This window comes from Protopterus annectens, chromosome 7.part0, assembly GCF_019279795.1.
Source record: "Protopterus annectens isolate FY-2018-M chromosome 7.part0, PAN1.0, whole genome shotgun sequence".
In the NCBI taxonomy this organism is placed as follows: Eukaryota; Metazoa; Chordata; order Ceratodontiformes; family Protopteridae; genus Protopterus; species Protopterus annectens.
Window position 1 is genome coordinate 1,179,283,981 of NC_056739.1, and position 26,395 is coordinate 1,179,310,375.

The 26,395-nt window shown below is 38.9% G+C and overlaps 1 protein-coding gene across 2 annotated transcripts in view; it reads left to right on the forward strand.

Moving 5' to 3' along the window:
- RNF123 (ring finger protein 123) overlaps window positions 1-26,395 on the forward strand; it is a 4,282,987-nt gene that overhangs the window by 2,382,211 nt on the left and 1,874,381 nt on the right. The window lies entirely within an intron of this gene.

The window sequence follows — 26,395 nt, forward strand, 5'->3', positions numbered from 1 at the left end:
GCATTGTTTAAAAGCAGGCTCTGAACAAGAACTTCAAAAAGTAACAGAGGAATGGAATGCAAAGCTGAAGGCGTGGGATGAAAATGATTACAGACAAGACAGCTGTCATGGCAGCAAAACAGGGGGATCAGAAGAAGGTAAAAGCTGAGATAGAAATGGGAGGTAATGGAATGTGTTAACAGCTTCAGGTATCTGGGAGGAGAAAAAAAGTTTGAATGAGAGGGTCAAAACTAGAATTAGGAGGGGCTGCAGGCAACTGGCATAGAGCGTCAGGGGTAGTATCTGACAGAAGAATGCCAAAGAATCTGAAATGTAAGGTGTACAAAACAGTGGTGTGACCAGTATTTCTGTGTTCTACAGAAAAACTGGGCAGTGAAGGTAGAGCAATTGAGATGGCGAGAAGTAGCCAGAGGTGATTGAGATGAAGTGCCTGAGATGGGTGGTAGGATGCACACTGTGGGGCAGATGAAGTGATGACATCAGAGCAGAAGCCAGTGTAGCTCCAATTACAGAAAAGGTCAACGAGAACAGATTATGGTGATTTGGGTATGTGCAGGAAAGTAGATGACTTGGTTAAGAAGATTTGTGAGAGACAGGAAGAGTGCGAGAGGAAAAGAGGACATCCAGCAACAAGCTGGACTATGTGTGAGAAGACCTGTAAAGGTCAGGCTGCATTGAATCAAGAGAAATGGTGACAATTGATGAGACCCCAACCCCATGTAGCAAATGGAGAAAAGGGGGTAGTTGTTGATTATGATGAATATTCCAGAGAAGAGCAAAGTACTCCTTTACCCTCTGTTCAGTTTATTACATATACAGTGTGACAGCAGTGAAGCATGTCAGGTATTTTCTTTACAGAGTTGTGAACATTTGTAGAAAAGGTAAGGCATGGTTAAGCCAAATACCAAGGGATTTAAACAGTTCCATTGTTTTTAAAATGCTGCTGTGAGGGAGGAGACCCTTCCTCTGACATTTCAAACTTTCGACCCATCGCTCTTTTTTCCCCTATATCAAAAATTCTCGAAAAATGTATTCAAAAACAACTAGTCCACGACCTGTTAAACAACAGCATTCTCTCCCCAACCCAAAATAGATTCTGTCCTGGGCACAGTACTTCTACTGCACTGATATCCTTCTTAGATATCATTAACAAAATTTGTGACTCTGGCTATATAACATCTGCTGTCTTTCTAGACCTCTCTAAAGCATTTGACACTATTTCCACTCTATCCTTCTCTCTCAACTTTCTTCCATAGGGCTGTCTTCACAGCCCTTTAATTGGTTTAGAGGCTCTCTCTGATAGGCAACATGCCATCAAATGGCAGCACTCTATCCCACCCTACCTCCACAACCCCACTGGCGTCCCACAAGGTTCAATCCTTGGACCCTCCTATTTAATATATCCATAAACAGCCTCTAAAAAGCTATACCACAAACCTCCCAAGTCCAATATACAGATGACAACAATAGTCTGCTCTACACCCAACCTGACTAGCTTACAACAAATAAACAAAAAACTTCCCAAACACTGTCTTCCAACACCACCTAAACAGCCTTCTCTACTGTTGAAACTTGGCTCCACAAAAATCATCTTTCCTTAAATGCCAAAAAAAAAACAAAATTATGCTTTTTACCCCTAAAAGAAACATCACTATCAATATACAAGACACCCCTAAAAGAAACACCACTACCAATATACAAGACTGTGACATTCTCTCACTGAATTCAATAAAAATTGAAATAGTAGCTAGTACCAAACTATTAGGAGTCATAATAGATGACAGTCAAAAATTTGATTTACATATTTAATCCATTATCTCAAAAACCCACAAAAAACTTGGGCTCTTCTATAGGCACAGCAAATTCCTCTCTCTTTCAAATAAAGAAGCCTTAGCCCTCTCCTATCTACTTCCCTTCCTAACCTATGGTGCTCCCTTATTGACTAATCTGCAGTACTCTTTGAAGCTAAAAGTAGAGTCCTGCTACAAGAAGATTGCCAAGTTTGCCTCTAATTGTCATCATTCAACCCATCGCTGTATAGCTTTAAGAAACCTCCATTGGCTTGAATTCCCACATTACCTACTACTCCTTCAACTAACCACCTGTCACAGACTTATTTTTAAGCCACAAGACTGTCCTGCACTCAGCTCCTCCTTTTTAAGCCACAAGACTGCCCTGCACTCAGCTCCTCCTTTTTAAGCCACAAGACTGCCCTGCACTCAGCTCCTCCTGTTTAAGCAACAAGACTGCTCTGCACTCAGCTTCTTCTTATCCCCTTAATCCTCTTCTAGGTCATTACGATCAAAAAATCAAAACCTGCTACAGGTTCATAAACCTAACCTACCTGCAGGTAAACTCCTATATTCCTGGACTATGGCCAGACTCTGGAAGAATCTTCCCTCCTCCATCTGTTCTGAACAGCATCCCATTAAATTCAAAGCAGACATACACAAGCACCTTCTCTCCAACTGGATTTGTAACTGCTGTACCACGTCTAATGCTGTCACTTAACTCTCGTCTCCCCAAGCTCAGACCCAGTACTGCCTTTCTTAACTAAATACCTAAATACATTCTTCCTCCACTCAAACTGTCGCTGACATCCTACTAACCATTACTAATTATTTTACCAATTAAGCATACCAATTCTTTCTTTAGCCTCTAGCAGCGCCTATCTACTTGTATTTTTCTATGCCTTCTTGTCATCCTCCTGTACTTAATTTCTGATACAGTTGCTACAGCTGCTCCAGTCCCAAACTGACAACCTACCTGAAATTTACTTGATTTTCCTTGTCCTCTTTTAATGTTTGAACTTGCTTCTTTTTGTACAGTTTGAATTTACTTACTTTTATTATATAGTAGTATGTTTTTCTGCCAGCTGTAGTAACTCTTGTAAATATTTTGACCTCCTGTTGTAACTATATTTTGCTGTTATTGCATTGATTAATTGGTTTGTACATTGGAGCTTTTGTCCCCAGGCCTCCACTGAAAATGGGTTATTTTCAGTGGACTTTCCCAGTAAACAAATGTCAGTACATAAATAAAATGAGGGGTGGTGAATTTCCATTCCTCTTGTCAAAGGCTGAGTAACTTGCATGTTACAAAGACCATTTCACTAGTTTTGAAGAGGTTAAAACTTTTCGAGTTTTCTCCGCAGGCTTTCCAGAGTTAAACAAGGGTTGAAGTCAATGAATTGTTGCCACAGATTACTATGTAGCTTTGTAACAAACTGTGTTAGGCCTGGGTTCCTTTATCTTACCACCATAACCACTGTGGGGTGCATTTTTAAGTCAGCAATGGAGAGGTACTCACTGAAATAACCATATTATAGAGGTATGTTCCACAATTGTATGCTTGTCCCTTGTACTGAGTCAGTAACAAGGCTTATTTTTTTTAGAATGTGATGCAGCTGTGAGTACCATTTTTGACAAGTTATTTGCTTCTGTTGTTCCATACTCATAAGTAGGGAACAAGCTGCCTCTTGGAATTGTAGTTAAGTAGTTAATGTAAGCAGCATGTTGTCCAGAGAGTGAATGTTTTAGAAATCTAACCCATAGTGTCTTTTAGTCAGGTGGAAGTTTACTTCCATATTCATGTAAAATTGAAGACAAAACCACTGAGAGCCTCCTTTAATATTACACTTAGAAGTTGCTGTTCCCCACACTAGTAATGTGACTTCAGTGTTAACAGATCCAAGCAGAGAGCATAGAAAGCAGCACTGATTGAAAGTGGAGTGAGTTACAAGGAATGAGACAAAAAATGGCATCACTCTGCTGCCCTCCCAGGACTTATTTACTATTGCTGCTAATTATAATTTAACAAGATAAAATCTCTTGGCAACTCATTGAACTGTTGTACATTTTGAGAGCAATGTAGTGCATACCTCTCAACTGTACAGGTTTTCGCAGAATGTCCAGGTTTTTGGTGTGCTCCTCCTAAAATCTGTTCCTTTCTGGCAAATAGCTCATTAAATAATGACAAACATTTGAGTTTAAGACTTCACATCCTTCAGAAAATTCATGCTAATGCAAAACCTATTATTCTATCAACTTTCTCAGTTTGTAAGAGCAGTATTTAAAATCTGTTCCTGTTTGTCCCCCCATCATTTTAGGCTTTGTCCAGATTTTTTGCTCTAAGAGGTTCAGAGGTATGATGTAGAGGATTCTTTGAGACCCACCCTACAGCACTCCTTGGAACTAAGTAAGGCCTTAATTAGTCATGTTATTCCATTTAAAAGCCCTTCTGAGCAAAACTCATTTCATTGTTGCTACATTTTTTTAAGAAGAGCACATGATGATGCGGTGAGATTGCTATACGCTGTTACTGCAGAAGTATGTGTTTTGATTTCCAGTCTGTATACTGAGCTGTAATTCTAGGAAGAAACCTGAAAGGCAGTATTTCTGCTGAAGTAAGCAGGACATTGAAGGGAAGTCATAAATCATGTCATTTAATGGCCCTCGTGGCATTAAACGACCACTCAGTACTCAAGCTGCAGGATTGGACTCCTGCTGAAGTCATTCCAGTAAATCTCAATTACAACTTATTGCTGATTCTCACTATCCATTCCTACCCTATATGCAGCATAAATTGACTAAGAGTTTGAAGAGGAACTCCTGGGAATTTTGCTATTAAAGCCATGGTAGCCTGAATGGCTATTCCCATTTCCCGGGAGGGGTGGGGGGTGATTCTTCCGAGAAAAATGGCTTTTTAATGTGCCTTGCCAAACATACCATGAAGTCATTAAATTGTAATAGTTTGAATAGAAACTGTAGCTTTCTTGCTGCCCTGATTCAAGCTACTTGCTGTATGTAGTCCCATCTGCATTCCTACAAACCGTCATTTGGTTAGTTTTACTCTTCTGGCTTACAGACCATGTGGGTAACATTTTCTGATAATGTGCTTTCAGTTTGTTGATACAGTACTATTTGAAAATAGAAAGTAGCGTTTACTATTTGTATTTCTGGGTTGAAATTCATATGTGGCTTTATAAGTCTGAGATGCTTAAATTCCTATCTTGAATTTGTTTCCATGCCATGCTGAAATCTGAACAAGGGATGTATAGTTTTGATCTATATAGATCAGATTTTCAGCATATCTGCATTTGCCATTAGCCACAGTGTGTGTGTATGCAGTCATGCATGTATGCATGTCTATGCATGTATGAGTGTGTGCATTTATATTTATATAATGCAAGTATATTATGTAATACATATATCTGAACCCTTACACGTACACACACACACACATATATATATATATATATATATATATATATGTGTGTGTGTGTGTGTGTGTGAGATCCAACACATTAAGACACATGCTACTACTCATTGGATTGCCACAAAACAAAAATTTTCAGTGAAGCACATGCCAGCAATCACAGATCCTTGACAGAATGTATAAGGAAAATAAAACTTGACACTCGCCCCCACCCCCACTGCAAACCTTATCCCCATGGCAGTTCTTTTGTCTGAGAGATTTGCCAGGGTGGTTTTCACTAAAATATTTTCATTGTTTTGTGGTTCAGTAATGTGTAATGCAGTAAATTATTGTGTACTTATGCGTATGCATATACATGTGCATGCGCACACATACACACACACACACACATATATATATATGTGTGTGTGTGTGTGTGTGTGTACACACACATATATATATATATATATATACATACAAATATGTATATATGTGTGTGTATATACCTATATATGTGTCTGTGTGTGTATGTATATATATATATATATATATATATATATATATATATATTTACACACACACACACACACACACATCTATATATGTTTGGGTCTACTTCAAATCATCAAACCTAACATAAGAGGTTGAGAGGTATGGTGTGTATTTCTATACAGGCATGTTACTGGCATTCTGTTGGTCTCCCTACCACCTGTGTGTGTCGATCATGTTTCATCCTTGTAGATCCACTTGTATCTAACAGCTGTTAGTATTGTAAGAAGTAAGATGAAGGAGGTGAAAGCTAGAGATTGTGTCTATCTTCCAGCAGAGGTTCAGATGATTTTTATATGCTCCTAACATCTGTCCCCCAACACCGTCTATGCTAATTGACCACAGATTGTCTGCAAGAAAGTCCAAAATTTCCACAATAATGCAACATTATTTCTTTTCATTTTTTGTCCTTGCTTAATTTTGCTTAATTTAATTTACTTCCTGGTTGTGATGAAAGGAGATATTGCCAGCCCATCTAGCTGGAATTTTGTAAATAATTATATGTCAGTGGTAAGTATCGAAATGATTTATGTAAGATGCTTGTGTTACAAATGTTTTAGAACTATTTGTCATTTGTATATCAAATTGATTGTACAGATGTGTGTGTGTGTGTGTATGTGTGTGTGTGTGTTGTAATGGTATTTGTAAAATGCTTGTTTAAAATGGATCCACAGTGTGCCCTTTGGAGGAGAACAAAAATGTACATGCACTATTTTAACTATGTATACATTTCAACAGTGAAAACTGGGATACAGGAAATTAACTTCAGTCCAGCAAACTTAAACTACTTTATGGCTAGGCCATAAAAGATGGTATAGTTCTGTTTTCAGTGCAACAAGAGAGACAATGTCTGTATTAGGAAACTTTCTAATTACTAGTCTTGAACCTGATTGACGTCTTTGAAGCAGTCACCAGAGCCATGGATGAGGGTAAATTTGGTTCACACAGCCTATCTAGACCTCATCAAGGCATTCAACACCATCCCCCACTCTGGAATCATAGATAAACTGGGCATAAATCCCTAGGTCACGTGATGGATTGGCAACTGGCTCACTGACAGAACCCACATCGTGAAAGTAGCCGACTCCAAATCTGACTCCAGACCAGTGACAAGTGGAATACCACAGGGTTCAGTCCTGGGTTCACTCCTGTTTGGTACTTACTTCTCTGAAGTTCAGGCCAACACAGAGGGTCTATGGCTAACAAAGTTCGCAGACAACTGCAAACTGGGAGCCATAATTGAATCCTCGAATGTTGTGGACATTCTACAAAAAGGCCTCACTGAGACAGATGCTTGGTGTCAAAGCCATGGCCTCAAGCTCAATGCCAAAAAATGCATAGTCATCCCCTTTGGGAAAAACCCTGTGTCCATGACCTACCACATAGGTGGTAGTCCACTTAACACCGAAAGTGTGATGAGACCTAGGGACACAGGTGGACAGTAGTCTCTCCTTTGATAACCACATCGACACCGTAGTAAGGAAATCCTTCTCCGTGGCACACCTCATCAAAAAAGGTTTCTCATCCAGAAAAAAGGAGGTTATTGCTCCTCTCTACTCATTCCTCCGTAGACCTATTATAGAGTGCAACGCCCCGTTTGGTATGTACCTCACAAGACATTTACAACAACTGGAAAGGCCACAGAAATACCTCACAAAGAGGATCACCAGCCTCAAACAGATGCCCTATGCAGACAGTCTCAAAAAATTCCAGCTCTACTCCATCACATATCCTACACAGAGCCAATCTCTGCCTAACATACAAAGCCATGTCAAACCCAGAGCTGTTGGACATGCAACACTTAAAGAAATCCCAATCCCTCTGAGCCACACGGTCCAGGGACCTAAACCTTATCACCACAATAAACAAAACATGCTGGAGTGATAGGCTTCTGTCCCAGAGACTCCCCTTACTTTGAAATAGACTACCCATTCATATCAAGCAGAGCACCTCATTAGCCCTCTTTAAGAAAAATCTTGATGATTGGCTCTGCTCGACAGGGGCACAGGAAAATAATTTTTGGGTGGCAAAAGCCAGGGAATCTTTATAGCTAAGCTTGTACCTGCCCTAGGGCCAATAGCCTAGTACGTACCTATGAACCTATGAAAGCATGAAGGAGTGCAATTGTTTTATGACTTCCAGCATCTGACAGAGATCTGAACAGAATTACTTATCTGTATATTTTACAGGTAGACGCTAACTGCTGCCAGCTTCAGCAATGGGGTTTTTAGCCTGGGGACTAGACGTCAGATGATAAGAAGTGATGTCATTCTGCAAGCTATCCCAGCAGTAAAATTTGCATATTAATTTGAGAAGTCTGTTATCGAAACATAGCATTCTGCATTATGTCTAGGACCCGACAACAACAAGATCCATTCACCACACATCTGTCTTGCTCTGTTAGTAAGTTCTTAAGTTACAGCATAATTCTCTTGGATTCAATCAGGAATATAGTGAAGCTTAGTTTATATATGTTTATTTGAGACTGTCCTGCAGTGTTGTTTTAAATATTTCATGTAGTTTTGAACTGTTATGCCACTGTGGATATATATTTAGTATTGTCTTGTTCGTTTTATTTATTATATATAGTTAAACCTTGCATTGTGGCTGATCTGTTTAGAAATTTTTAAGTTTTGAGAATACTTGCATATTTATTTGGTGACACTGTGTGGGCCACTCCTAATAGCCTTGCTCTTGGTCAAACTACCATTTGTATTAATATTAATATTGCATAGTAAAATTGGACACCCTTTGTTAAGGGCATTAAAGTATCTGATAAGGGGTTCTTGTGGCAGTGATAACTACCTTATAGTCTGGGCAGAAGGAGGCATAGCTAGTAAACCTGTGCCAGACTTTCCCAGGGGTGTGTTTGTATGTAAAACAAATCTCTAAGAGTGTGTCAGCTACTTGGGCAGGGGAACGAAGCACTGGTTGGACAGAGAGAGTGTTGGAGGACTTGGCTTGGAACCCTGGCTAAGGGCTCAATTCTATAGCCATGTCAGTGGGGAGTTTTATTGGGGATCTGGAGAAAGAGGGAGAAACCAGCCCTGGACTGACTGTAGTTTCTGTGTGCTCTTAAGGGAAATTGCATTTAATGCAAAGAGCTCCATCTGGAAATACTGTTTGTGTACCTGTCATCCTCCCAGTGAACGTTCCCCCACTATTGCAGGGGTGAGGATTGAGGCTTCTTGATTACTTGGCCAGTGGTAGGGTGTCACACTGGTATCTTAGGACCATTAAGCCTATTGCAGTTTGGGCCTTTGGTGAAAACTTCCTGCTATTCTTTTAGATATATAATTTTCTAGAAAGGTGTTCTATATGGTGAGTTTGCATCACACATCTGAGTGCCTGCAGGGCCAGCCAAGAGCATAATGTCCTCCTAAGGAGGGTAAGAGTAGGATAATAATTAAACATATTGATTCCTCCTCCACCAGCAAGACATGTAGCTTTCCTTGCTCAGGATTTACTACTGATCCCGAGCAACTGGCTTTGTTGTCGGACATTTGACATATTATCAGGATTGGTTAGATTTTCTTCTTTGTAACTTAAACATTGGGTACCATAATATTAGAACAAGTGTTCGCTGCTCTTGCAACCTGTAAGGAGAAGATTTCTTCTGCAGTAGTATGTAAGTTGTAGATGAAGCCTGCTGCAGCAACATGTTTGCTTCACAAGAAATGCTGTGCCACTTGTTTGATACAGGGTGATACAAGGTTGCGTGCTGATGCCTACTCATGACATACAGATGATACCTTCCATATCATAATGTCAGGTACAAGTTCTGCCTTCTGCATGAAAGTACTGTGTAGGCAGTGAATGTCCCATCATCATGAGGGTGCAGATAGTGATGATGCATCGTACACCGCTGTGTGATATTCGAGTATCAAGTACCTGCAATGACAGGTATACTGTCTGTTCTGATACAGACAATAAAAGGGGCATCCACATTCAAGTACTGGTGATGATGATGATATCTGCTGTGGCAGATGTTAGAAGTGATTGACACCAAATGTCTGAGTAAAGCAGATGCAACTGCCCAAAGAAACAGTGAAACTTAAAATTACCTTTTGTACTTTGTAAGTGTTTTTAAGCCGCTGTGGTGCTGCGGTAGCGTTGTCGCCTCACAGTAAGACACTGTCCAGTTCAATTTTCAGCTAGAGCGTTTTCTGCGTGGAGACGTGCGTGAATGGGCATACCTTTGTTGAAGGTTGTGCGTCAGGGCTGGTAACTTAGCATGTAAAAATCAACTACCAATCATTAGCGGACCAGAGTTCTGCTGTGGCGACCCCTAACTGGGAAAAGCCGAAAGACACATACTTTGTAAGTGTTTTTGCATGTCACTTGAACCTCTCACACTGCCCCCCCACCACCACCACCACACACACACACGCACTTCTCTGCTACTTGAATTAACTCCATAGCAGGAGCTCTTATAGGTTCTAGGCTGTCCACTTCAACCATAGGACTAGCAACTGCAGGCTACAGTTGCTTGGCATCTTTAAGATTGTAAATCCAACAAATAAAGAAAAACACTGTGGTGCACTGCGTTCAATACACAAAATCCAAGTATCAAAAACAAAATGGAACTCCGTTACGTAAAACCACCAGAATTTATTGCAGCAAAGCTTTCGGGTTTCCCCTTCCTCAGTGCTATAAAATATAGCACTGAGGAAGGGGAAACCCGAAAGCTTTGCTGCAATAAATTCTGGTGGTTTTACGTAACTGTGTTCCATTTTGTTTTTGATCTTTAAGATTGTCCCAGATTCTAAAACTCATCTTTTGCTCCCATAATGTTCATCTTCTCTCTCCAGATTTCATTTGCTGCTTTAAAAAGTTGCATCAGCAGCACTCTACAGTGAATTTGCTTCTATAACAGTAAGTTATTGATTTTGTTAGGTTAGATTTAATCTCTTGTTGCCAGTGTCTTGTCGTAAAAGATAAAGCCTTAATTACAGTCTTAAGTGAATCCAAGAAGAAGAGGAACCCATGGTTCAGATGTAGAACTTAAGTTTAATTCACAAATTACGTTTATAAACCACAACTCAAGCATATAAAAAAATAAGTAAAATCACCGTACAGTAGAGAGAGAAGTGCTTTAGTTCTGTGTACAAGACTTCATCAGATAAAGATAAAAAATTGTGACCAAGTTTAAATACGTAAATTGAATAGGACACAGTTTAATTAGCGCTAACCAATCAACTTGCAGTTTAGATACACTCCCCCTAACTCCTGTAGTTTGATTCATAGCCTAATCCAAAAACCTCACTTGCCAGTCCCAATGGTGCTACTCCCTTAAGCAACCAGTGGAAACTCTTGATTCCAAGTCCTATAGGAACCAAAAGATTTTATGATTGTATTAAAATAATTAAAATAATTGTTACTTGCGTATTATCGCAACCAGATTTTGCAACATCTTTTACTTTCTTCACTTTTACTGAAATAGCCTCACTGAAGTGTGATATGGAAGGGTAGACTGGCAGAAAGTCTGCTGGGGATATCGGTGGGGAGTTTAAAAAGACTTGTAATTTTGAGGTGTGTGGGTAGCATCCTTTAAAGACGTCGAGCATTGAATTCCGCGATCGCAGTGGTTGTGTATGTACGTATGTTGGTCTGAAAGGAGTGTAGGAGTTAGCGTACAATCTGTGGAAAGGATTACTTTGTACTGCAGTTCCTTGTGTTACCTTTTTGTTTTTTTTTTTTGGATGTATGACAGTATTATGAAGGTTAGAAACAGTTTTGGTGGACTTGGGTAGCTTCATCATTGAAACAGCGGATAAATAATACAGGTTTGAAAATAGAGATTTCCTACTTCATCGACAACAGCATGTGGAAGGAACACATTCACAGTAGAATGGGACTCGCTTAACTGACAGGAGATGCTGGCGGTAAAAAAGGAGAAACCTGTTTTTGAACCTTATTTTTTTGAGCCGTTTTAATGATAAACCTTCCTAAAAGTACAAAATTATTACAGAACACATGTCTCTAACCTTCATAACACTGCACTGCACTGCTACTACGTGACCTAATCAGAAACAACCAGCATTATCGCAAAAATCTGGTTGCGATAATACGTAAGTACCAAATAATTGAAAGAATTTTTGATAAAAAAATATACAAAATACATAGCATCACATGAGTATTAGAAATCTGTTTTATCAACTACCATCTCTGCAGTGCTTTTAATCCCAATAAACTCACAATACAAATTTGCTCATTCAATCCTGGGCAATTGGACGCACTAACTAGCAACTGCCAGTAGGGTTCCCCTTTTTTTGATGTACCGCCTATGATGTATATGCTTGCCTTATAATTTTTCAGTGTTAAATATTTTTCTAGTAACACATCCAAATAAGCTATTTTAGATGGATCTTTTTGTAAAGTAAACTTCAGAAACTCAGTGGTTTGATTAATATATGTAAAAAAAAAAACAACTCATTGAGGCTATCTTCCCCTACCCTCCATACAAGGAAGATATCATCCAGGTAACAAATATATGTCCTAAAGTTTTCATTATATTTACTACTAAATAAGAATTTTTTTTCCCAATGGGCCATGATTATATTAGCAAAAAGAGAGCCACAGTTTGAGCCCATTGCCACTCCTTTTTTTGTAGAAAATACTGACCTTCAAGAATCAAAAAAAATATTATTATCTTGATGGTGTGATGAAGCTCTGCGTGAAAGCGCTTGCCGTTTTAAATAAAACAGAGTTATCTTCTTTTTTACTAAGGTTTCAGTTATTTGCATTGTTCGTGGCCTATATACTAATTTAAAAAAAAATTATTACCCAGTACCAATTCAAGCAATTTTTCATAAATGTTAACCATAACTTATTCAATATTATTGTTGAATAAGTATTCACAGAAGCACTCAACATCCAAATAGTGAGGAATTACCATGTATAAGTCTTTAACATCAGTTGTAACCAAAATGTCATCTTCATTAAATGATAATCCATTAATTTTATTGAGAAAATCCCAAGAGTCTTTACACATTTGAAATTCTTTTTCTACTAAATATTTCAGGTTTAGATCTAAAAACTTCGCACAGGCACTGGTAATCGATCCCTAGTATCTACTATTGGACACGTAGGCGGATCATCCATATTTTTATGAATTTTAGGAATTCCAAAGATATTAGGCAACACCGGGTAATTAACATTAAGGTAATTAAATTCAGCAATTGTTATTCTACCTTCGATGAATAAATCCTTAATTTGATTCCCAATTTTATTTTAAGCTCTATTAACCTGATTCAGTGATACAGGGGTATACGTATCCTCATTTAACATGTCAAGCATTTTCTTCTTATAAATCAGAAGCAACCAGGTATGCCCACCATCCCCCCATCAGGTTTCATAATTCTTACATTCGTTTCCTTTAACTTAATTTCATCCATTTTATGTTTACTCATATTATACTCACCATGTTGCCTTTTATTTAGTAGATACCTAAAATTAATTTCACATAATTTTTTGCATAACTGAATCGTAGGATTTAATGGTAGATTATATGTACTAGATATTCAAAGTCCTACCATAGCCTGTGTGAGGTTGTTAAAAATTATCTTAACGTTAAGATTTCTTGTGCATAATTTTAATTCCATCATTAAGTTCACTACGTTTGTATGTTTACAAGGTACAAACCCTAGATGCTTTAAGAATGCCTCAATTAAAGTCTTACTAATGTTCAAGTTAGTGTAATTGAAAATTTTAAAATCACCTTTCTCATTAAGAAGGATATGAGGGGATCTGTCCATCCATTAATTTCTCAACTGGACAACGCACTGATGAATCACAAATCAGCCCTGTTGTTGTTTCCATTGGTTCTAGTAATTGGGGTGAAGTAGACTATTTTATTGCCATTGGTTCCCTCCATGAACTGATTGTTTATGTTCCCTTACTTCCCTTGCTGTCTTCACTTTAGTCTTTCTGATCTTCGAAGCTGGGAAAATTCTGAGTGGTGTAAAAAAAGTTGACTATGTAGAAGTGTGCCTAACTTCATTATTAGGGGTGTTATCATTCACTGGTGGATTTGCTGCTCATTCCGTGGATTTTGAGTTATTAATTGTTTATTCTTGTTAAAGATCTTATGCCCCCAAGTTTGAGAGGGTGGTGGGTTTAGATATGCCATGCCATTAGCTTAATCTAATTGATCCCTCTCAAGTTTACTTAATTTATGATTCCACATTTGTTGAATTCTAGCTTCAGTACTGGAAAAAGTCCTCCCATAGTCAAATTTATACATCTCAAAGTCCGCATTGTTGATAATATCCTTATCCAAGTTGCCAGTTTCTTTAATAAGTGTCTTTATTTGCATACCTTTGTGTTTCACCAGCAGTTCCATGTATTCGCAAGTATGCCGGTTAAACATATTAATCAGTTCTTTATGCAATGATGAAGCAGGTTCCAAGCCTGTAGGATACTACCAGACACAGAGTCCTTTAGGCACCCTCCCAGTGCTAATACAATCAGTGAGGTATGTATTCTCTATTTGCAGTTTTTTTTTTTTTTTTAGAAGTTTAAATTCCAGTTCATCTAGTACATCCTGTAATGAGCCTTCAGTTACTACTGGATTGTTTTTAAAACCAGTTGGCCCAGTCATTCAAGGAAGGAATAACTCGAGTAATTTTAGGTATCAAACCATTATTATTAATACCTGAAGTTGGAGGCCCCATATGGTTGCTTTTCAAATCTTCTCTACTGCCGCCAGTCACATTACCATTATCTCGTTCCAGACTATTCATGCACATTCTTTGGCCGGTCGAAAGGGAGTCTTTTCTCTGGGAGAGTAATTGTACCAGACCAGTAAATTCACCAATACTTTGCTGAGCATTCTCCATGTCCATTCGTGAAAATAATGTCTCTGATGTATTTCCACTCGCAGAAATCATGGGTACTCCACTGCGTACAAACCAGTAACAAAAGACAAAAACAGCAATGTGAACTGTGAATCAAAATCCAAGAAGAAGAGGAGCCCACTGTTCAGATGTAGAACTTAGTTTAATTCACAAATAACGTTTAAAAACCACAACTTACAGTTAAATCATTGTACAGTAAAGAGATAAATGCTTTCACTCTGTGAATTAATAAAATTTCATCAGATAAAGATGGAAAATTGTGACCAAGTTTAAATACATGAATTGAACAGGACATAAGCAACCAATTGAAACTCTGATTTCAAGTCCTATAGCAACCAAAACGTTTTACGATTGTATTTAAATAATTAATTGAAAGAATTTTTGATGAAAAAATATATAAAAAGCATCACGAGTATTATAAATCTGTTTTATCAACTACTGTCTACGTAGTGCTTTTAATCCAAATAAAGCTGCAATAGAAATTTGCTCTTTCAATTCCAGGTCTGTATCCCATCGTTGTGGAACAAATGAAAAAGGCAACATCAGATATTATAGTTACGTACTCACCATAACTCTGCATCCATGTTGAATGTTTTCATCCTTCCTCAATTTCCCATTCTTCTGTCCTCCATCCTTTTGATTGTTGCCTAGTATGGCCCTGAGCGATATTCCTTGATGGTCTTGCTATGTAGGCTCCAGGAACTCGCTTCTCTGTTTTCTTTAACCTTTCTCCTCTTTAGTAGTACCTTGCCCTTTTTGCCTCAGATATTGCAAGTGGCTGATACTACTTTGTAATGTTGTAGTTAACTGAATAGAGGGCAAACTCGATCTGAGTTGAGTAAGGAGGAGAACGGGATGATGGGTAAGGGGAGGAGCTTGAGCTACAGAGCATATAGTCATTCATAGTGGCCAGGAACAGATCCAGTGTAAGATCCGATATCCACCAGTTGAGGAAAGATGAAAACAGACAACACAAATGATGAGTTATGAGTACATAACTATAATATCTGAGACTTTGGCCTTATCATCTTCACCTTATAGAGACAGAGGAGAAGAAAGCCTCTTTAGAAGCAACAAGGTATCTGGACTTAAATCCCTTTGTTTTCACACTGTTGGTGCTTCTCTAACTGGGCCCAGGAGGAGGAGGAGATGCAAGAGAAAGATCTGGACTCCCTCATAGAATCCTCCATCCTAAATATTCATTTGTAGAAAGGGAGAGGCCTTCCCACTCACCGTCCTGATGTCCCAAGATTTGGGGAGGTCCTTTAACTGATGTATCAGAGGATTTCCTGGCCCATCAACCAACTCTCTCCATTATAGGAAATCTTACACAAGGTTTTCTACTCTGTCCCTGTAGGCCATATGATTTCTTTGGCCATGCCAATGGCTTGATAGGAACCTGTTGTAGTAGAACCTCTCTGTTGTAAAACAGTATCCTCTGGAGTCCAAGGATCAGCAACACCCCTCTTTCCTCTGGATAAAGAGTCTTGAGCTATGGATTGCTTTCGTAAGGAGATTTCCACATTAATTGTCTTCACAGTAATGGCTATTAAAACTTCACTACACTCATCAGATAACTGTCATGATCTAGCAGAGAAAGTATTAGAAGCACTGAAGAAGTTGTCCCACACAAGACTGCATAGCAAGCAAGTTTCCCAGGTGCTAACCGTAAATGCTGTTCCCATACTCTCCATTTGGCTTTTATACAGTGCTACTGTGAGTCATTACACTTAGCTTTCAGCACTGTTCTTCAGCAGAAAACGTCAAAACATCATTTATCAAAGCCCATTTTGATGACTCATGATTGCTTGGTCCACAAGTTAAAGAAAAGCAGCAATCAGGAAAACAAATGTGAACAGAGGGGAAATACACTCATCGCAGTTAGAATGAAGTTTTGTACCACCCAGAGAATCTTTTTCTCAAAACCAAAAGAATTCAACGAAGTTGTAGTTTAGAAAGTCCCAACAGCCCCACTTTAAGCAACAGTGTTCCAGTAAAAGCAACATGGGTATGGTGGATATCAGAGACAGGTGGATCACAAAATCAGGATTTACTTAGTCCTTCATTGAGGGGACAGCTGTAGAATCCCTAAGGACTGGCCTGATTGCCTCCCTTTGGAGGCACTTTGGGCTCAGCTCTCCCTTCATCTTCTGGTGTTGCAGACCATCTTGATGACAAATGGATTGGGGATAATATCCAGTGCCTATATGATACTATTTATTTTCCCCAAACGTGCCTCTCTTCCACTTCAAAATATCGTATCCCATCCAAAAGAAGCAGCCAACATGTAGGTAACAAGCCTCTTACAAAAAAATAAAAACAGTAATTGAAAAGCTCCCACTAGATCACAGAAGCTCCAGAGTTTATTCCATCTTCTTTTAGTCCCCAAAAATACAGTGTGTCAGGTTCATGCTTCACCTCAGCCTAAATATGTGCATAAGGAAAACCAGGGTCTACATGGTCCTAGTGTAGTTGATCCTCCTGTGCTTACAAGAAGGAGCCTAGATGTGCAGTTCAGATCTCGATCTGTACATAAAGATATCCAATGTGACAAAGAAATTCTTATGCTTCAGCGTGGAACCAGTTAATACCAGTCCATAACCTTTCCATTTGATGTTACCACAGACCCCAGGAACAAATGCATGGTGGCCATGGCAGCCTCCCTCATGTTGGGGAAAACCAGAGTTGTCTTCTGTTTGGACAATTGACTGTTGTTTGCAACAAGGGAGTCATTCATTCAAGCCAGAAATACCGTACTACTTCTGTTCTGGTTCTGGGGACGTTCATTAAATATTTCAAAGTCCCAAATGAAAGAGTCACAAGCACAGATGGTACCACGTTAAAATAAGAGCTAGTCTAGCCTGTCTAGCTCCAGACAGAGCTACTGCTCTATAGAACAGTATGTATGTCTTCATTTGATACTCCTCCAAGTGACAACAGTATTATGCCTGAAAGTACTAGGTCTTACGGCAGTAACAATATTTCTGATACTCCACACAAAGTATCACATGCAGGTCCTTTAGTATAGGTAGCAAGGGTCCAGTGGAATCAGAACTCACACCCATTATCCACTACAATACAGCGGTCTAAGTCTTGTCACTAGCATTTTTAGTATTAGTTGCACCATGACAATCTTATTCAGGGCTCGACTTTTGTCCACCTCCTAGACAGTGACATTCATGATGACTGCTTCTGCCTTGGGATGAGCAAACATTGAATGAGTCAAATGGTCCAAGGGACTGGGTCACAGTAAGGGGCCTCATTGCACATCAGTGTCCTAAAACTAAGGGAGGTTCTTCCTAAACTGCAGACCTTACAGAACCTCTGCACTGTGTGTGTGATTGACATTCACTCAGACAATACGGCAGTGGTTTGGTACATCATCTGGCAGGGAAGGACTTGCTTCTACCTCATTTGTCAAGAAGCAATGCATATATGGAATAGGACACATCAGCTCGCTACTTTCTCATTGTTTTGTGCATTTGTGGTCAGGGCAGTTCATCAGTGGGCAAACTCATCTGATGCCTACGGATGCCCCACTAGTGGTCTCTACATCAGTCAGTGGTGAACAGGATTTTCAACTGATGGTGGAAGCATTGTTGTGACCTCATTGCCTCCCCAGCGAACACTAAATGCAGCAGCTGTTTTTCATTTATTCTTTCCAGAGTGGCAGACATTCTAGGCTACTTTACTTAATATGTTGCCCTAGAATCTTATCAATCCCTTATTTCCCATAATGGTGATGTTTCTATAAAAAACAGAACAGTGCAAGACCATAGCCGTTCTCATAATCTCCTTTTGGCTAAACAAGATTGGTTCCTCCTCCTCCTGGGACCGCATCTATTAAATTCATCTCATCTCATCTCCTTAGACCTCTAAAATGGCCTTTATTCTTTCCATCCAGGCAGCCACACCTGGGCTTTCTCCCCCTCAAACTGGCCTCAAGGTTTCATTGGTTCCCATAATGACCGGGGACTTATCATACACCACTTGGGTGGTACATATCCTCACAACCTCTACAAAGCTAGGTGGTAGAAGAATCTATCAAAGCAAAATGGGCAGAGTTTTCTGTTTGGGTAAGTAATCCATTATTAGGTGCTATTTCCATATTGTTACAGTTCTTAGCCTAGTATTTATGAAAAGGGCACTCTTTACTCTGTGACCCATACCCTCTTAGCTACCATTTCAACTTTTCACCAGGCATGAATTGTTTGATTTGATGATGTCATTTTCATTCGTTCCTCGACCTTTGGGTTTTGGATCTGACATCGGATCTGACCCAGCCACTTTCCAAGCTCAATATTCAATGCTCAAGCTCCTCCTCTCCATCCCATAATGCCTCTTTCCCACAAAATGCCTCTGATCGCATTCACTGCTCAGCTAAGAAGCATCAGGATTGCATTGCTCCATTGTCGTATTGTTAAAGTTCTGTAAGTCGGCTTCTGCCATTTCCTTTCATTGCTCTTCCTTCTATAACTGTTTATATATACAGTGGCAATAAAAAGTGTACACACCCCTGTTAAAATGCCAGGTATTTGTGATATAAAAAAATGAGACTACAATAAATCATTTCAAAACTTTTCCCACCCTTAATGTGATCTATAACCTGTACAATTCAATTTAAAAACAAGCAAATCTGTTGGGGGAAAATATATAAAATGAAAAAACTTACAATAAGCTGGTTGCATGTGTGTGCACACCCTTAAACTAATACTTTGTTGAAGCACCTTTTGATTTAATTACAGTATTCAGTCTTCTTGAGTAAGAGTCTATCAGCATGGCACATCTTGACTTAGCAATATTTCAAAGGAAGGTAAGCCCCTGCAAGTATGGTAACTGCATGGGTCCAAAAAGTCCATGAAATGAAAAAAGAATTGCAGAGCCAGAAAACCATGACAGAAAGGTTTATTTAAAATGAATAGAACAAAACAGACCGGTTTCGGCTATAAGTTTATCGAGCCTTCATCAGTGCAATGAATTACAGTTGCAAACATTCTCGATTTATAGTATAAAACCACTAGAGGCTGAATAAGTGAATTACTTCAATTCGTCCATTCCGTTAAAAATATTCATTAAGTCCTGGTGAAAATAAAGCACCCAGTTTGGTTATCCATTTTTTCTCTTTGTTGTTCAACCATTGATGCCAACCCGATTTATTACTTATATTGCCCTGTATTTTATCTATAACCATGAAACTAAAAACTGCATTATGGTGTTTCTCAGTGTGTTTATATAGAGCATTTGTTGGTTTCTTGACCCTGATATCACTTAAATGTTCTGAAATTCTAAATTTGACTGGTCTTGAGGTCTGTCCCACATAAAAAGCAGAACAGCTACAGGTGGCATATAAATAAGCCAGTCTGACTGACAATTTGCAAAAAATGGGATATTAAACACTTGCTCAGTATTTTTACTAGTAAATTGTCGAGTCTTCAACATCCTTTTGCAGTGGGTACAGTGACCACAGGGAAAACATCCCTTCAAAACCCCACATTGTAGTGTTGTTTGTGTTAGGTTCATATCAGTTTTGTACACGTATTTAGAGTGACTCATGTATGAACCAAGATTTTTGCCCCTTCTAAAATAAAAATGACGTGTCATCCAAAATCTCACATAACCTGGTATCAGCTAATAAGATATTCCAGTGCATTGCCTGCGGACACTGTTAAGTAGGACATCCGTATTTCTACTATAAGTAGTAACTAATCTAATTTGTGAATTGTTGTCTGATGTTTTGTCCCTATATTGAAGCAGATTGTTCCTATCTTGTTTTGACGCCCAATGTTTAGCCTGGTAGATATCCCCTTTCCTGTAGCCCCTATCCCTGAATCTCATAGCTAAACTTTCCTCATGAAAATAAGTAGTCGCATCCGAACATATCCTTTTGATACGTAAAAACTGTGACTTTGGAATGGTTCTGCACATGTGAGGAGGATGAAAGCTGGTAGCATGGAGTAAGGAGTTGAAGTCGGGGTGTTTGCAGTAAACCTTAGATGTTAATGTATGGTCAGCATTCCTGGTTACTAACACGTCCAGAAAAGTAATTCTATCCATGTCAAAAGGAGCTGTAATCTGAATCCCCCATTTATTATTCAAAAATTCAGCAAACTCCTGAAGATATTCTATGTCTAACCTCCATACTAACCAGCAATCCTCCAAATGTCGATCTCATCTATGTAAATGTTATGAGACCTATCTTAAATTAACTGTTCCTCAGTAAAGGCCATAAATAGATTGGCATATATTGGGGCAAAGGAGGCCCCCATAGCATTTCCTTTGATCTGTATATAGCAATTGTCTTGAAAGTAGAAAACATTTTTAGTCAAAACATGCTCTGCCAAACAAAGTAAAAAAATATTGAAGCCCGGTTGGTACAATTCGGACTTCATTAGCCAATATTCCAAAGCCTCCAGACCTGCCCAATGGGGAATGTTTGTATATAATGCAGAAACATCCAAAGTACACATAAGCCACCCTGCCTCCAACTGCATTTCAGAAATAACCTTGAGGAATTCAGTGGTATCTTGAATTCTTGCCCTGACCCATTTTAACAAGGGTTTAAGATATAAAGTCAGGAACTGAAATAGAGGTTCAGTGATCGAACCTTTACCAGAGACAATTGGTCTGCCTGGTGGGTTTTGTAGAGACTCATGCATTTTGAGTAAGAAATGTATACGTTGGCTGGAAGTGTCCCAGACTGTTAGATGGTGAAATGTGTTGTCCATTATAATCCCCTCTTCCTTTGCAGAGTTCAAGAAGCAATCTATTTGCTTCTTGAAACCGGAAGTTGGATCGCATACCATATGTGTATAATAACGATTGTCAGAAAGTTGTCTCATTGCTTCCATATTATATTGGGACCAATCCTGTACCACTATAGCCCCACCTTTGTCTGCTGGCAGTATTACCAATTCATGATTGGCACCCAATTCCTATATGATATCAATCTCATTTCTCGACAAATTATTGGATTTCGCATCATATTCCCTATAGTTGAAATGTAGATCTTTGAGAATTGAATTTTGAAACATTAGTACATTGGGATGCATGGGTGGAGTGAAATTAGATTTCTGATATCTAAATCCATGTTGTGATTCTGAATCGGATGCTGTATGGAAAAATAGTTTCAGGTTAAGCAATCTACAAAAAGCAGAGATATCCTGTGCAAAAGTGTCTTCAGGCACATAAAAACCAGGTATAAAATGTAAACCTTTATTGAGTAATTTAACATGAGTAGGAGACAGTTCAATAGATGAAATGTTTAGTACATTGTTGTATTCTACTTCTGTACCATGAGCTTCAGCAGCTCTTCCATACCGCCCCCCCCCTGCTTTTGCTTACCCCTAAAAGGATGGGTGTGTTGCTTTTCTTGGACACTGGTGAATCTGGGACATGTTGTGTATTGGGCTCAAAACCAGAGGAAGATTCCTCACCTGATTCATCACAACTAGATGAGGTTGGTTTCTTTCATATGGAACCGGGTCTCTTCCTTTTGACCAGCTGTTCATAGGTTCAAATCTCACATGTTTATTAGTGAATAGGGATGCCCACCCTCATAATCAGAGATATCTCTGTAAAACTTTTTCATTTTCCTTTCCTTTAGCTGTTGCTCCAATGACAAAAGATCTTAACTCAGTTTCTTCAAGCAATTATTATAACCCTCAAATTTCACAATATCAATACACATAGGTGTAATATCAGATATATTTTTGTCAATGGTTCTGTCATAGTATGATGCTAAGGTTTTAAATTCCATGGATGCTTTGTGTTGCGCCCCAACCTATTGTTCTAAAAGGATTGTATCTGCATCAGGAACCAGGGGTTGTATTCGTATCCTCAAACCTCTGGTTGAGATGTCTTTGGCTAGGTAGGCCTTAAATAATTTCGCATGCCATACATTAGCACTCAGGGCCCTCATATTTTTTTTAATTTGTGAAATTCAGCTTCACACGTATTTACTTGTATAGTTCCCTTGGACCCAATCTGTTTACCATGATTACTAAGTCCAAAAACTGCCAAATCGTCCCTATCTGATGATAAACCTTTGAGCAAGTCAGTAAGATCCATTTGTGGGTCAATCACTTATATGTTATGTTATAAAAAAGAAATAAACCACTGTTGGACTGTTCCATATTAAAAAAAAACAACCTCATCTAGTTGTGATGAATCGGGTGAGGAATCTTCCTCCGGTTTTGAGCCCAATACACATCATGTCCCAGATTCACCAGTGTCAATGAAAAGCAACACACCCATCCTTATAGGGGTAAGCAAAAGCAGGGGAGGGGGGCAGGAAACACAGTATGGAAGAGCTGCTGAAGCTCATGGTACAGAAGTAGAATACAACAATGTACTAAACATTTCATCTATTGAACTGTCTCCTACTCATGTTAAATTACTCAATAAAGGTTTACATTTTATACCTGGTTTTTATATGCCTGAAGACACTTTTGCACAGAATATCTCTGCTTTTTGTAGATCGCTTAACCTGAAACTATTTTTCCATACAGCATCCGATTTGGAACCACAACATGGCTTTTAGATATCACAAATCTAATTTCACTCCACCCATGCATCCCAATGTACTAATGTTTCAAAATTCAATTCTCAAATATCTACATTTCAACTGTAGGGAATATCGTGTGAAATCCAATAATTTGTCGAGAAATGAGACTGATATCATACAGAAATTGAATTGGGTGCTAATCATGAATTGGTAATACTGCCAGAAGGCAAAGGTGGGGCTATAGTGGTACAGGATTGGTCCAAACATAATATGGAAGCAATGAGACAACTTTCTGACATTCGTTGTTATACACACATGGTATGCAATCCAACTTCTGGTTTCAAGAAGCAAATGGATTGCTGCTTGAACTCTGCAAAGGAAGAGGGGATTATAACGGACAACACATTTCACCATCTAACAGTCTGGGACCCTTCCAGCCAATATATATATATATATATATATATATATATATATATATATATATATATATATATATATATATTTCTTACCCAAAATACATAAGAGTCTACAAAACCCACCAGGCAGACCAATTGTCTCTGGTAATGGTTCGATCACTGAGCCTCTATTTCAGTTCCTGACTTTATATCTTAAACCCTTGTTAAAATGGGTCAGGGCAAGAATTCAAGATACCACTGAATTCCTCAAGGTTATTTCTGAAATGCAGTTGGAGGCAGGGTGGCTTATGTGTACTTTGGATGTTTCTGCATTATATACAAACATTCCCCATTGGGCAGGTCTAGAGGCTTTGGAATATTGGCTGATGAAGTCCGAGTTATACCAACCAGGCTTCAATACTTTTTTACTTTGTATGGCAGAGCATGTTTTGACTAAAAATGTTTTCTACTTTCTAGACAATTGCTATCTACAGATCAATGGAACTGCCATGGGTGCCTCCTTTGTCCCAATGTATGCCAATCTCTTTATGGCCTATATTGAGGAACAGTTAATTTATGATAGTTCTCATAACATTTACATAGATGAGATCGACATTTGGAGGAGATATTTGGATTATTGCTGGCTAGTATGGAGGTCAGACATAGAATATCTTCAGGAGTTGAATTTTGAATGATAATAAATGGGGGATTCAGTTTACAGCTACTTTCGACATGGATAGAATTACTTTTCTAGACGTGTTAGTAACCAGGAATGCTGACAATACATTAACATCTGAGGTTTACCGTAAACACCCCCACTTCAACTCCTTACTCCATGCTACCAGCTTTCATCCTCCTCACATATGCAGAAACATTCCAAAGTCACAGTTTTTACGTATCAAAAGGATATGTTCAGATGCGACTACTTATTTTCATGAGGAAGATTTAGCTATGAGATTCAGGGATAGGGGCTACAGGAGAGGGGATATCTACCAGGCTAAACATTGGATGTCCAACCAGGATAGGAACAATCTGCTTCAATGTAGGGACAAAACATCAGACAATTCACAAATTAGATTAGTTACTACTTATGGTAGAAATACGGATGTCCTACTTAACAGTGTCCGCAGGCACTGGAATATCTTATTAGCTGATACCAGGTTATGTGAGATTTTGGATGACACATGTCATTTTTCTTTTAGAAGGGGCAAAAATCTTGGTTCATACATGAGTCACTATAAACGTGTACAAAACCGATATGAACCTAACACAAACAGCACTACAAGGTGGGGTTATGAAGGGATGTTTTCCATGTGGTCACTGTACCTACTGCTGCAAAAGGATGTTGAAGACTTGACAATTTACTAGTAAAAATACTGGGCAAGTGTTTAATATCCCATTTTTGCAAATTGTCAGTCAGATTGGCTTATTTATATGGCCACCTGTAGCTGTTGTGCTTTTTATATGGAACAGACCTCAAGACCAGTCAAATTTAAAATTTCACAACATTTAAGTGACATCAGGGTTAAGAAACCAACAAATGCTCTATATAAACACACTGAGAAACACCATAATGCAGTTTTTAGCTTCATGGTTATTGATAAAATACAGGGCAATAGAAGTAACAAATTAGATTGGCATCAATTGTTGAACAACAAAGAGAAAAAAATGGGTAATCAAACTGGGTGCTTTATTTTTCACCAGGACATAATGAATATTTTAATGGAATAGACTAATTGAAGTAATTCACTTTTTCAGCCTCTAGTGGTGTTATACTATAAAAGGAGAATGTTTGCAACTGTAATTCATTGCACTGATGAAGGCTTGATAAGCTTATAGCCGAAACCGGTCTGTTTTGTTCTCCTATTCATTTTAAATAAACCTTTCTTTCACTGTTTGCTGACTCTGCAATTCTTTTTTAGCAATATTTCCCCACTCTTCTCTACAAAAACGCTCCAAATCTGTCAGATTGCGAGGGCATCTCTTGTGCACAGCCCTCTTCAGGTCACCCCACAGATTTTCTATTATATTTAGGTCTGGACTTTGGCTGGGCCATTCCAAAACTTTAATTTTCTTCTGGTGAAGCCATTCTTTTGTTGATTCGGATGTATGCTTGGGGTCGTTCTCATGTTGAAAGGTGAAATTCCTCTTCATCTTTAGCTTTTTAGCAGATGCCTGAAGGTTTTGGGCCAAAAGTGACTGGTGTTTGGAACTGTTCATAATTCCCTCCACCTTGACTAAAGCCCCAGTTCCAGCTGAAGAAAAGCAACCCCAAAGCTTGCTACTGCTGCCACCATGCTTCACCATGGGGATGGTGTTCTTTTGGTGATGCAAAGTGTTTTTGCACCAAACATACCTTTTGGGATTGTGGCCAAAATGTTCAACCTTGGTCTCATCAGACCATAACACATTTTCCCACATGCTTTTGGGAGACTTGATGTATTGTTTTGCAAATTTTAGCTGGGCCTGGATGCTTTTCTGTGTAAGAAAAGGCTTCTGTCTTGCAACCCTACCCCATAGTCCAGACATATGGAGAATACGGGAGATTGTTGTCACATGTAGTAGACAACCAGTATTTGCCAGGAATTCTTGCAGCTCCTTCACTGTTGCTATAGGTCTCTTGGCAGCCTCCATGACCAGTTTTCATTTTGTCTTTTCATCAATTTTGGGGGGACATGCAGTTGTTTGCAACGTCACTGTTGTCCCATGTTTTCTCCACTTTTTGACGACTGTCTTCACTGTGTTCCATGGTATGTCCAGTGCTGTGGAAATTTTTTGTGGCCTTCTCCTGACTGATGCATTTCAACAATGAGATCCCTTTGATGCTTTGTAAGCTCTCTGTGAACCATGGCTTTTGCTGTAGCAGGCAACTGAGTAAATGTCAGGAAAATCCT